The following is a 12,995-nucleotide window of genomic DNA, read 5'->3' on the forward strand; positions in this document are numbered from 1 at the left end:
TCCCCCTGTACTGTTCATGGTCTTATTGTATATCTTCCCCTGTATTGTTCATGGTCTTATTGTATATCTTCCCCCTGTATTGTTCATGGTCTTATTGTATATCTTCCCCCTGTACTGTTCATGGTCTTATTGTATATCTTCCCCTGTACTGTTCATGGTCTTATTCTATATCTTCCCCCTGTACTGTTCATGGTCTTATTCTATATCTTCCCCCTGTACTGTTCATGGTCTTATTGTATATCTTCCCCCTGTACTGTTCATGGTCTTATTCTATATCTTCCCCCTGTACTGTTCATGGTCTTATTCTATATCTTCCCCCTGTACTGTTCATGGTCTTATTCTATATCTTCCCCCTGTACTGTTCATGGTCTTATTCTATATCTTCCCCCTGTACTGTTCATGGTCTTATTCTATATCTTCCCCCTGTATTGTTCATGGTCTTATTGTATATCTTCCCCCTGTACTGTTCATGGTCTTATTGTATATCTTCCCCCTGTATTGTTCATGGTCTTATTGTATATCTTCCCCCTGTATTGTTCATGGTCTTATTGTATATCTTCCCCCTGTATTGTTCATGGTCTTATTGTATATCTTCCCCCTGTATTGTTCATGGTCTTATTGTATATCTTCCCCCTGTATTGTTCATGGTCTTATTGTATATCTTCCCCCTGTATTGTTCATGGTCTTATTGTATATCTTCCCCCTGTATTGTTCATGGTCTTATCGACTTGTGGAAATGCAGCGTCTTGTAGGTCTACATGCTAACCATACACCACCCCCCTGAAGCCACTGGCCAGTTTATTAGGTACACCACCCCCTGTCTGCTACTGGCATTCATACACTGAGGTTTATTAGGTACACCACCCCTTGTCTACTACTGCCATTCACCTTAATACACAGAGGGTAACTGGACAGTTTATTAGGTACACCACCCCCTTGTCTGCTACTGCCATTCACCTTAATACACAGAGGGCCACTGGTCAGTTTATTAGGTACACCACCCCCTGTCTACTACTGCCATTCACCTTAATACACAGAGGGCCACTGGCCAGTTTATTAGGTACACCACCCCCTGTCTGCTACTGCCATTCACCTTAATACACAGAGGGCCACTGGCCAGTTTATTAGGTACACCACCCCCTGTCTGCTACTGCCATTCATACATTGAGGTTTATTAGGTACACCACCCCTGTCTACTACTGCCATTCACCTTAATACACAGAGGGTAACTGGACAGTTTATTAGGTACACCACCCCCTTGTCTGCTACTGCCATTCACCTTAATACACAGAGGGCCACTGGTCAGTTTATTAGGTACACCACCCCCTGTCTACTACTGCCATTCACCTTAATACACAGAGGGCCACTGGTCAGTTTATTAGGTACACCACCCCCTGTCTACTACTGCCATTCATACACTGAGGTTTATTAGGTACACCACCCCTGTCTACTACTGCCATTCACCTTAATACACAGAGGGTAACTGGACAGTTTATTAGGTACACCACCCCCTTGTCTGCTACTGCCATTCACCTTAATACACAGAGGGCCACTGGTCAGTTTATTAGGTACACCAACACTATTCACCAAAATGGTTCTCTCCTACAGAGAGTGAGTCATGTGGCATCGGCATGCTATATGAATCAGGTAGGCAGTCATCATTGCATTCAGCTAGTGTTTGATTAAATGTTAGAACGGGCAAAACGAGTGACCGAAGCGACTTTGAGCGTAACATGATCGTCGGTGCAAGGCGCGCCTCAGAAACATCCGGCCTCCTGGGATTTTAAACGCATGACACAGTCTTGGATTTACAGAGAGAGGTGCTACATACGAACAACATGCAGTCAGTGGTCCTGTGGGGGATTGCAAGCTAACAGGAGGGCCACACACAGGAACCTAACGGCACAGAATCACACAGTACACACAGCAGTTACCTAGTAGAATCACACAGTACACACAGCAGTTACCTAGTAGAATCACACAGTACACACACAGCAGTTACCTAGTAGAATCACACAGCACACACAGCAGTTACCTAGTAGAATCACACAGTACAGACAGCAGTTACCTAGTAGAATCACACAGTACACACATAGCAGTTACCTAGTAGAATCACACAGTACACACATAGCAGTTACCTAGTAGAATCACACAGTACACACATAGCAGTTACCTAGTAGAATCACACAGCACACACAGCAGTTACCTAGTAGAATCACACAGTACACACAGCAGTTACCTAGTAGAATCACACAGTACAGACAGCAGTTACCTAGTAGAATCACACAGTACACACACAGCAGTTACCTAGTAGAATCACACAGTACACACAGCAGTTACCTAGTAGAATCACACAGTATACACACAGCAGTTACCTAGTAGAATCACACAGTACACACACAGCAGTTACCTAGTAGAATCACACAGTACACACAGCAGTTACCTAGTAGAATCACACAGTACAGACACAGCAGTTACCTAGTAGAATCACACAGTACACACACAGCAGTTACCTAGTAGAATCACACAGTACACACAGCAGTTACCTAGTAGAATCACACAGTACACACAGCAGTTACCTAGTAGAATCACACAGTACAGACAGCAGTTACCTAGTAGAATCACACAGTACACACAGCAGTTACCTAGTAGAATCACACAGTACACACACAGCAGTTACCTAGTAGAATCACACAGTATACACACAGCAGTTACCTAGTAGAATCACACAGTACAGACAGCAGTTACCTAGTAGAATCACACAGTACAGACACAGCAGTTACCTAGCAGAATCACACAGTACAGACAGCAGTTACCTAGTAGAATCACACAGTACACACAGCAGTTACCTAGCAGAATCACACAGTACAGACAGCAGTTACCTAGTAGAATCACACAGTACACACAGCAGTTACCTAGTAGAATCACACAGTACACACAGCAGTTAACTAGTAGAATCACACAGTACACACACAGCAGTTACCTAGCAGAATCACACAGTATACACACAGCAGTTACCTAGTAGAATCACACAGTACACACAGCAGTTACCTAGTAGAATCACACAGTACAGACAGCAGTTACCTAGTAGAATCACACAGTACAGACAGCAGTTACCTAGTAGAGTATACACACAGCAGTTACCTAGTAGTACACACATAGCAGTTACCTAGTAGAATCACACAGTACACACAGCAGTTACCTAGTAGAATCACACAGTACACACACAGCAGTTACCTAGCAGAATCACACAGTACAGACAGCAGTTACCTAGTAGAATCACACAGTACAGACATAGCAGTTACCTAGTAGAATCACACAGTACACACAGCAGTTACCTAGTAGAATCACACAGTACACACAGCAGTTACCCAGTAGAATCACAGTACACACACAGCAGTTAACTAGTAGAATCACACAGTACACACAGCAGTTACCTAGTAGAATCACACAGTACACACACAGCAGTTACCTAGTAGAATCACACAGTACACACAGCAGTTACCTGGCAGAATCACACAGTACACACAGCAGTTACCTAGTAGAATCACACAGTACACACACAGCAGTTACCTAGTAGAATCAAACAGTACACACACAGCAGTTACCTAGTAGAATCACACAGTATACACACAGCAGTTACCTAGTAGAATCACACAGTACACACAGCAGTTACCTAGTAGAATCACACAGTACACACAGCAGTTACCTAGTAGAATCACACAGTACAGACAGCAGTTACCTAGTAGAATCACACAGTATACACAGCAGTTACCAAGTAGAATCACACAGTATACACACAGCAGTTAACTAGTAGAATCACACAGTACACACAGCAGTTACCTAGTAGAATCACACAGTACACACAGCAGTTACCTAGTAGAATCACACAGTACACACACAGCAGTTACCTAGTAGAATCACACAGTACACACAGCAGTTACCTGGCAGAATCACACAGTACACACAGCAGTTACCTAGTAGAATCACACAGTACACACACAGCAGTTACCTAGTAGAATCACACAGTACACACAGCAGTTACCTAGTAGAATCACACAGTACACACACAGCAGTTACCTAGTAGAATCACACAGTACACACAGCAGTTACCTAGTAGAATCACACAGTACACACACAGCAGTTACCTAGTAGAATCACACAGTACAGACAGCAGTTACCTAGTAGAATCACACAGTATACACAGCAGTTACCAAGTAGAATCACACAGTATACACACAGCAGTTAACTAGTAGAATCACACAGTACACACAGCAGTTACCTAGTAGAATCACACAGTACACACAGCAGTTACCTAGTAGAATCACACAGTACACACAGCAGTTACCTAGTAGAATCACACAGTACACACAGCAGTTACCTAGTAGAATCACACAGTACACACAGCAGTTACCTAGTAGAATCACACAGTACACACACAGCAGTTACCTAGTAGAATCACACAGTACACACACAGCAGTTACCTAGTAGAATCACACAGTACACACAGCAGTTACCTAGTAGAATCACACAGTACACACAGCAGTTACCTAGTAGAATCACACAGTACACACACAGCAGTTACCTAGTAGAATCACACAGTACACACACAGCAGTTACCTAGTAGAATCACACAGTACACACAGCAGTTACCTAGTAGAATCACACAGTACACACACAGCAGTTACCTAGTAGAATCACACAGTACACACACAGCAGTTACCCAGTAGAATCACACAGTACACACAGCAGTTACCTAGTAGAATCACACAGTACACACACAGCAGTTACCTAGTAGAATCACACAGTACAGACAGCAGTTACCTAGTAGAATCACACAGTATACACAGCAGTTACCAAGTAGAATCACACAGTATACACACAGCAGTTAACTAGTAGAATCACACAGTACACACAGCAGTTACCTAGTAGAATCACACAGTACACACAGCAGTTACCTAGTAGAATCACACAGTACACACAGCAGTTACCTAGTAGAATCACACAGTACACACAGCAGTTACCTAGTAGAATCACACAGTACACACAGCAGTTACCTAGTAGAATCACACAGTACACACACAGCAGTTACCTAGTAGAATCACACAGTACACACACAGCAATTACCTAGTAGAATCACACAGTACACACAGCAGTTACCTAGTAGAATCACACAGTACACACAGCAGTTACCTAGTAGAATCACACAGTACACACACAGCAGTTACCTAGTAGAATCACACAGTACACACAGCAGTTACCTGGCAGAATCACACAGTACACACAGCAGTTACCTAGTAGAATCACACAGTACACACAAAGCAGTTACCTAGTAGAATCAAACAGTACACACACAGCAGTTACCTAGTAGAATCACACAGTATACACACAGCAGTTACCTAGTAGAATCACACAGTACACACAGCAGTTACCTAGTAGAATCACACAGTACACACACAGCAGTTACCTAGTAGAATCACACAGTACAGACAGCAGTTACCTAGTAGAATCACACAGTATACACAGCAGTTACCAAGTAGAATCACACAGTATACACACAGCAGTTAACTAGTAGAATCACACAGTACACACAGCAGTTACCTAGTAGAATCACACAGTACACACAGCAGTTACCTAGTAGAATCACACAGTACACACACAGCAGTTACCTAGTAGAATCACACAGTACACACAGCAGTTACCTGGCAGAATCACACAGTACACACAGCAGTTACCTAGTAGAATCACACAGTACACACACAGCAGTTACCTAGTAGAATCACACAGTACACACAGCAGTTACCTAGTAGAATCACACAGTACACACACAGCAGTTACCTAGTAGAATCACACAGTACACACAGCAGTTACCTAGTAGAATCACACAGTACACACACAGCAGTTACCTAGTAGAATCACACAGTACAGACAGCAGTTACCTAGTAGAATCACACAGTATACACAGCAGTTACCAAGTAGAATCACACAGTATACACACAGCAGTTAACTAGTAGAATCACACAGTACACACAGCAGTTACCTAGTAGAATCACACAGTACACACAGCAGTTACCTAGTAGAATCACACAGTACACACAGCAGTTACCTAGTAGAATCACACAGTACACACAGCAGTTACCTAGTAGAATCACACAGTACACACAGCAGTTACCTAGTAGAATCACACAGTACACACACAGCAGTTACCTAGTAGAATCACACAGTACACACACAGCAATTACCTAGTAGAATCACACAGTACACACAGCAGTTACCTAGTAGAATCACACAGTACACACAGCAGTTACCTAGTAGAATCACACAGTACACACAGCAGTTACCCAGTAGAATCACACAGTACACACACAGCAGTTACCTAGTAGAATCACACAGTATACACACAGCAGTTACCTAGTAGAATCACACAGTACACACAGCAGTTACCTAGTAGAATCACACAGTACACACAGCAGTTACCCAGTAGAATCACACAGTACACACACAGCAGTTACCTAGTAGAATCACACAGTACACAAACAGCAGTTACCTAGTAGAATCACAGTACACACACAGCAGTTACCTAGTAGAATCACAGTACACACAGCAGTTACCTGGCAGAATCACACAGTACACACACAGCAGTTACCTAGTAGAATCACACAGTACACACACAGCAGTTACCTGGCAGAATCAAACAGTACACACACAGCAGTTACCTGGCAGAATCAAACAGTACACACACAGCAGTTACCTAGCAGAATCACACAGTACACACACAGCAGTTACCTGGCAGAATCACACAGTACACACAGCAGTTACCTAGTAGAATCACACAGTATACACACAGCAGTTACCTAGTAGAATCACACAGTACACACACAGCAGTTACCTGGCAGAATCAAACAGTACACACACAGCAGTTACCTGGCATGGGACATCCCAGGATCTCCATCTCATACAGATGACCACGGTTGAACCAGGAACAGGGTTGACCCTGATGTAACGAGCCACGGCAGCAACAGGAAACATGTTCAACACAGGGATCTCTTTCTCCTTGTTACCAATGAAGATCTACTGAGACAAGCAGATGTTGAGCAACACAGTGAATAAGAGACTAGTGATGGGTAGTTGGCATGAGGTACAGTACCATCTATGGACCATGGTAATACAGTACCATCTATGGACCATGGTAATACAGTACATCTATGGACCATGGTAATACAGTACCATCTATGGACCATGGTAATACATCTATGGACCATGGTAATACAGTATCATCTATGGACCATGGTAATACAGTATAATCTATGGACCATGGTAATACAGTACCATCTATGGACCATGGTAATACATCTATGGACCATGGTAATACAGTATCATCTATGGACCATGGTAATACAGTATCATCTATGGACCATGGAAATACAGTACCATCTGTGGACCATGGTAATACAGTACCATCTATGGACCATGGTAATACAGTATAATCTATGGACCATGGTAATACAGTACCATCTATGGACCATGGTAATACATCTATGGACCATGGTAATACAGTATCATCTATGGACCCCGGTAATACAGTACCATCTATGGACCATGGTAATACATCTATGGACCATGGTAATACATCTATGGACCATGGTAATACAGTACCATCTATGGACCATGGTAGTACATCTATGGACCATGGTAATACAGTACCATCTATGGACCATGGTAATAAATCTATGGACCATGGTAATACAGTACCATCTATGGACCATGGTAATACATCTATGGACCATGGTAATACAGTACCATCTATGGACCATGGTAATACATCTATGGACCATGGTAATACAGTATCATCTATGGACCATGGTAATACAGTACCATCTATGGACCATGGTAATACAGTACCATCTATGGACCATGGTAATACAGTACCATCTATGGACCATGGTAATACAGTACATCTATGGACCATGGTAATACAGTACCATCTATGGACCATGGTAATACAGTACATCTATGGACCATGGTAATACAGTACCATCTATGGACCATGGTAATACAGTACATCTATGGACCATGGTAATACAGTACCATCTATGGACCATGGTAATACAGTACCATCTATGGACCATGGTAATACAGTACCATCTATGGACCATGGTAATACAGTACATCTATGGACCATGGTAATACAGTACATCTATGGACCATGGTAATACAGTACATCTATGGACCATGGTAATACAGTACATCTATGGACCATGGTAATACAGTACCATCTATGGACCATGGTAATACAGTACCATCTATGGAGCATGGTAATACAGTACATCTATGGACCATGGTAATACAGTACCATCTATGGACCACGGTAATACAGTACCATCTATGGACCATGGTAATACAGTACCATCTATGGACCATGGTAATACAGTACCATCTATGGACCATGGTAATACAGTACCATCTATGGACCATGGTAATACATCTATGGACCATGGTAATACAGTACCATCTATGGACCATGGTAATACATCTATGGACCATGGTAATACAGTACATCTATGGACCATGGTAATACAGTATAATCTATGGACCATGGTAATACAGTACCATCTATGGACCATGGTAATACAGTACATCTATGGACCATGGTAATACAGTACATCTATGGACCATGGTAATACAGTACCATCTATGGACCATGGTAATACAGTACATCTATGGACCATGGTAATACAGTACATCTATGGACCATGGTAATACAGTACCATCTATGGACCATGGTAATACAGTACATCTATGGACCATGGTAATACAGTACCATCTATGGACCATGGTAATACAGTACCATCTATGGACCATGGTAATACATCTATGGACCATGGTAATACATCTATGGACCATGGTAATACAGTACCATCTATGGACCATGGTAATACAGTACATCTATGGACCATGGTAATACAGTACCATCTATGGACCATGGTAATACAGTACATCTATGGACCATGGGTACCATCTATGGACCATGGTAATACAGTACCATCTATGGACCATGGTAATACAGTACCATCTATGGACCATGGTAATACAGTACCATCTATGGACCATGGTAATACAGTACCATCTATGGACCATGGTAATACATCTATGGACCATGGTAATACAGTACCATCTATGGACCATGGTAATACAGTACCATCTATGGACCATGGTAATACAGTACATCTATGGACCATGGTAATACAGTACCATCTATGGACCATGGTAATCCAGTACCATCTATGGACCATGGTAATACAGTACCATCTATGGACCATGGTAATACAGTACATCTATGGACCATGGTAATACAGTACCATCTATGGACCACGGTAATACAGTACATCTCTGGACCATGGTAATACAGTACCATCTATGGACCATGGTAATACATCTATGGACCATGGTAATACAGTACCATCTATGGATCATGGTAATCCAGTACCATCTATGGACCATGGTAATACAGTACCATCTATGGATCATGGTAATCCAGTACCATCTATGGACCATGGTAATACAGTACCATCTATGGACCATGGTAATACAGTACCATCTATGGACCATGGTAATACAGTACCATCTATGGACCATGGTAATACAGTACCATCTATGGACCATGGTAATACAGTACCATCTATGGACCATGGTAATACATCTATGGACCATGGTAATACAGTACATCTATGGACCATGGTAATACAGTACCATCTATGGACCATGGTAATACAGTACCATCTATGGACCATGGTAAAACATCTATGGACCATGGTAATACAGTACCATCTATGGACCATGGAAATACAGTACATCTATGGACCATGGTAATACAGTACCATCTATGGACCATGGTAATACATCTATGGACCATGGTAATACAGTACCATCTATGGACCATGGTAATACAGTACCATCTATGGACCATGGTAATACATCTATCGACCATGGTAATACAGTACCATCTATGGACCATGGTAATACAGTACCATCTATGGACCATGGTAATACATCTATGGACCATGGTAATACAGTACATCTATGGACCATGGTAATACATCTATGTACCATGGTAATACAGTACCATCTATGGACCATGGTAATACAGTACATCTATGGACCATGGTAATACATCTATGGACCATGGTAATACAGTACCATCTATGGACCATGGTAATACAGTACCATCTATGGACCATGGTAATACAGTACCATCTATGGACCATGGTAATACAGTACCATCTATGGACCATGGTAATACATCTATGGACCATGGTAATACAGTACCATCTATGGACCATGGTAATACAGTACATCTATGGACCATGGTAATACATCTATGGACCATGGTAATACAGTACCATCTATGGACCATGGTAATACAGTACCATCTATGGACCATGGTAATACAGTACCATCTATGGACCATGGTAATACAGTACATCTATGGACCATGGTAATACAGTACCATCTATGGACCATGGTAATACAGTACCATCTATGGACCATGGTAATACATCTATGGACCATGGTAATACATCTATGGACCATGGTAATACAGTACATCTATGGACCATGGTAATACAGTACCATCTATGGACCATGGTAATACAGTACCATCTATGGACCATGGTAATGCAGTACCATCTATGGACCATGGTAATACATCTATGGACCATGGTAATACAGTACATCTATGGACCATGGTAATACAGTACCATCTATGGACCATGGTAATACAGTACCATCTATGGACCATGGTAATACAGTACATCTATGGACCATGGTAATACAGTACCATCTATGGTCCATGGTAATACAGTACCATCTATGGACCACGGTAATACAGTACCATCTATGGACCATGGTAATACAGTACCATCTATGGACCACGGTAATACATCTATGGACCATGGTAATACAGTACCATCTATGGACATTGGTAATACAGTACCATCTATGGACCATGGTAATACAGTACCATCTATGGACCATGGTAATACAGTACATCTATGGACCATGGTAATACAGTACATCTATGGACCATGGTAATACAGTACCATCTATGGACCATGGTAATACATCTATGGACCATGGTAATACAGTACCATCAATGGACCATGGTAATACAGTACCATCTATGGACCACGGTAATACAGTACATCTATGGACCATGGTAATACAGTACATCTATGGACCATGGTAATACATCTATGGACCATGGTCATACAGTACCATCTATGGACCATGGTAATACAGTACATCTATGGACCATGGTAATGCAGTACCATCTATGGACCATGTTAATACATCTATGGACCATGGTAATACAGTACCATCTATGGACCACGGTAATACAGTACCATCTATGGATCATGGTAATACAGTACCATCTATGGACCATGGTAATACAGTACCATCTATGGACCATGGTAATACAGTACCATCTATGGACCATGGTAATACAGTACCATCTATAGACCATGGTAATACAGTACCATCTATGGACCATGGTAATACAGTACCATCTATGGACCATGGTAATACAGTACCATCTATGGACCATGGTAATACAGTACCATCTATGGACCATGGTAATACAGTACCATCTATGGACCATGGTAATACATCTATGGACCATGGTAATACAGTACCATCTATGGACCATGGTAATACAGTACATCTATGGACCATGGTAATACAGTACCATCTATGGACCATGGTAATACAGTACCATCTATGGACCATGGTAATACATCTATGGACCATGGTAATACATATATGTACCATGGTAATACAGTACATCTATGGACCATGGTAATACAGTACCATCTATGGACCATGGTAATACATCTATGGACCATGGTAATACAGTACCATCAATGGACCATGGTAATACAGTACCATCTATGGACCACGGTAATACAGTACATCTATGGACCATGGTAATACAGTACATCTATGGACCATGGTCATACAGTACCATCTATGGACCATGGTAATACAGTACATCTATGGACCATGGTAATGCAGTACCATCTATGGACCATGTTAATACATCTATGGACCATGGTAATACAGTACCATCTATGGACCACGGTAATACAGTACCATCTATGGATCATGGTAATACAGTACCATCTATGGACCATGGTAATACAGTACCATCTATGGACCATGGTAATAGAGTACCATCTATGGACCATGGTAATACAGTACATCTATGGACCATGGTAATACAGTACATCTATGGACCATGGTAATACAGTACATCTATGGACCATGGTAATACAGTACCATCTATGGACCATGGTAATACAGTACCATCTATGGACCATGGTAATACAGTACCATCTATGGACCATGGTAATACAGTACCATCTATGGACCATGGTAATACAGTACCATCTATGGACCATGGTAATACGTCTATGGACCATGGTAATACAGTACCATCTATGGACCATGGTAATACAGTACATCTATGGACCACGGTAATACAGTACATCTATGGACCATGGTAATACAGTACCATCTATGGACCATGGTAATACAGTACCATCTATGGACCATGGTAATACAGTACCATCTATGGACCATGGTAATACAGTACCATCTATGGACCATGGTAATACAGTACATCTATGGACCATGGTAATACATCTATGGACCATGGTAATACATCTATGGACCATGGTAATACAGTACATCTATGGACCATGGTAATACAGTACCATCTATGGACCATGGTAATACAGTACCATCTATGGACCATGGTAATGCAGTACCATCTATGGACCATGGTAATACATCTATGGACCATGGTAATACAGTACATCTATGGACCATGGTAATACAGTACCATCTATGGACCATGGTAATACAGTACCATCTATGGACCATGGTAATACAGTACATCTATGGACCATGGTAATACAGTACCATCTATGGACCAT

At 41.7% G+C, this 12,995-nt stretch overlaps 1 pseudogene; it reads right to left on the reverse strand.

Moving 5' to 3' along the window:
- Window positions 1-12,995, reverse strand: part of LOC135511827 (inactive carboxypeptidase-like protein X2) — a 142,260-nt pseudogene that overhangs the window by 40,857 nt on the left and 88,408 nt on the right.

Source organism: Oncorhynchus masou, chromosome 24, assembly GCF_036934945.1.
Source record: "Oncorhynchus masou masou isolate Uvic2021 chromosome 24, UVic_Omas_1.1, whole genome shotgun sequence".
Lineage (NCBI taxonomy): Eukaryota > Metazoa > Chordata > Actinopteri > Salmoniformes > Salmonidae > Oncorhynchus > Oncorhynchus masou.